The following is a 2,866-nucleotide window of genomic DNA, read 5'->3' as shown; positions in this document are numbered from 1 at the left end:
ATATATATATATATATATATATATATATATATATATATATACGTATGCACGCGCGTGTGTGTGTATGTCTGCTTGTGTGTATGCTTGTGTATACAGAGGGAAACTGACACAGATAAATACAGATACACAGCAAAATGCATAGTAAAATGGAAAAAAGTATGTGCTAGTGTATTTATATTTAGATAAATTGCATACTACGTTGCGAATTGGCATTATGAATGCTTCTCACTATTTTTCACGCAATTAGTTTCTCATTTCAAATCTCACCATAGTTTATTCAGCTGTTAGACATATTACATCATCCGGTTTAAGACCATCATATAGTATATTTTGCACTGTTAGCGGATTCAACTCTGTTTCAATCATCATCGCGTTTTAGGATAGCTTCTCCCCACCCCCTAAAGTCACGAAAGATTTCCAGTTCGTAATGAGCATTGTCTTCAATTCCGGTGAAAACATATTTCTAACCACATCCTGGTACAGATATCACAACCTGAGTACGGGCTTTCAGCCTACATGTATCCCAACTTATATAAATTTTGATATATCAATGAAACTCCTAATAACTATATAGGAAATGACTACAGAAATAGCATTTGTCTAATATAATACCTTATCCTATTAAAGCTAACGATGTTATAATTAAATAATATAATTATATATTTCATCTAATTAATATTATAATTGAATATATAATACCAATATTAGATTTACCATAAAAATTCTTCCCGAATCTGATAAAAATCCAATTTACTCTCTATAATTTCCTGTAATCCGATAGCTCTTCTAAATCTATGCACACCTAAATAATTTTCAGTGGTGAAGCCATAATTCTTCTCCACAATTCTAATTTCCTAAGCGATAGAGCATTTCACTCGGAGGTTTCATTTGTCTAAAATTTACTCCTACTTATACCAAGTTCTATCTCATAATTTTTATTTAGTTGTTTCATTGATAAATCAAACTTTATATGAGTTGAGGTATACCGCTTTTATGGCAATATGTGTGAGTTTTTTTCGTTCAGTATACGATACATTATCGCAATCGGGATTATCGTACAGACATCTAAGTATGTATATGCTCATATGCACGAACCTCAGCTTATGTGCCTATGCACACTTGTATAGGTCTCAACTCAGCACTGGTTTTCCAAATTTATTACATATTTTTGTGCTTTTTGCCTCATCATTTCCATTTTGGTTTAGAATATATTTTAATTCTTAAAATATTATATCGTGTTATTTCTTCGTTGAAGTACACACGAGTCATCTCCAAAGCTAAAATGTATTGCTGGTCGAATGGGCTCCATGATATACAACAAACATTGCAGCAAAACAGTACGCGAAAGAAACAGAAACCAAACGAATGCAAGACATTGTGTTTCTTTTTCTCTTTCTCTCTCTCTCTCTCTCTCACACACACACATGCAACACACACACGCGCACACATATACACATATGTTTGCGAAGGCTGATCAATAAGTGTCCGGCTTGTTACCATAGTACCAAAACGGAAGAACGCAAGTAAAACCACTTGGCAAAGATTGACCATAAACTCTGCTGTCCATGCCCACCAAGATTGAACACTCTATCTCACTCCTGATGCTTACAGCAGTGCTTGAAAGGAAGGTGGGTAGCGTATGATCGTCGCATTGATAATGACAGAGAAAGTTTTCATAGCTATACCGGCTCAGAGGCCTACGCAATGTTGCAAAAAGTGTTTGAAGATGAGTGTACGAGTGGTTCAGATGTTTGCAAGATGGACGAAAAAAGTCGATATTCACGAACGTTCTGCGAGAGCCGCAACCAGCAGAACTGAAAGAAACATTGCATATGTGCGTGCAACTGTGAATCACCATCCGTAAGTTGTCAAAGGATGTGGAGATTAGTTACGGCTCAATTCAGTCCATTATCACTGCAGATTTGGATATGAGATGAGTGTCTGCTAAGTTTGTGCCAAAACTACTTTCAATTGACCAAAAAGACACTCGTGTTTCAGTTGTACAAGGTCTCCTTGATTGTGTCGAGAACGATGAAAACTTCTCGAAAACTTTGCGAAGGCTTCTGAGCAGGTATCACCAAGCTTTTGGCAAAATTTGATGTAGATTCTCTGCTCAACTTATTCTATCTTGGTCAATGCGACGATCACCTATAATAATAATAATAATAATAATAATAATAATAATAATAACAACAACAACAACAACAACAACAACAATAATAATTATGATACTAATAATAATACTAATAGTAATGACAATAATAATAATAATAATAACACTGGCAAAGAAGGAATATATTCACAGACACGACAGAACTGGGACCTATATACACTGGAAGCTATGGAATAACAACAGAAAAAAGATGGTACAAACGCACGCCAGAAAAGGTCACAGAAAACGAGAAAGCAACCATACCCTGGGATATGCCAATACACACAGATAGAGAAATTAAGGCAAATAGACCAGATATAGTTGTCAAAGATCATGAAGAAAGAAAATGCTTTCTAATTGATGTATCAATACCAGCAGATGACAACGTTTCTCTAAAAGAAATGGAAAAACTTTCAAAATACAAAGACCTGGAAATAGAAGTAACTCGAATGTGGAATCTAAAACAGAAACAATTCCTATTAAAGTAGGCGCCCTAGGTATAATAAAAAAATATTCAGACAAATACATAACAAAAACACCAGGACTTACAAATATATATAACATACAGAAAATTGCACTATTGGGCACAGCACACATCCTACGCAAAACACTTTCAATACAGTAAACATAAGAGCACCACAGCAAACCACAGCACATACCCAAGGGGCACAGAGCTGCGCTCGGTAGTGAAGTGAAAGCACGTTATAAAAATAA

Source organism: Octopus bimaculoides, chromosome 9 (genome assembly GCF_001194135.2).
Source record: "Octopus bimaculoides isolate UCB-OBI-ISO-001 chromosome 9, ASM119413v2, whole genome shotgun sequence".
NCBI lineage: Eukaryota > Metazoa > Mollusca > Cephalopoda > Octopoda > Octopodidae > Octopus > Octopus bimaculoides.
The sequence above is the reverse complement of the archived record's forward strand: the minus strand, read 5'-3'. Positions refer to the sequence as shown.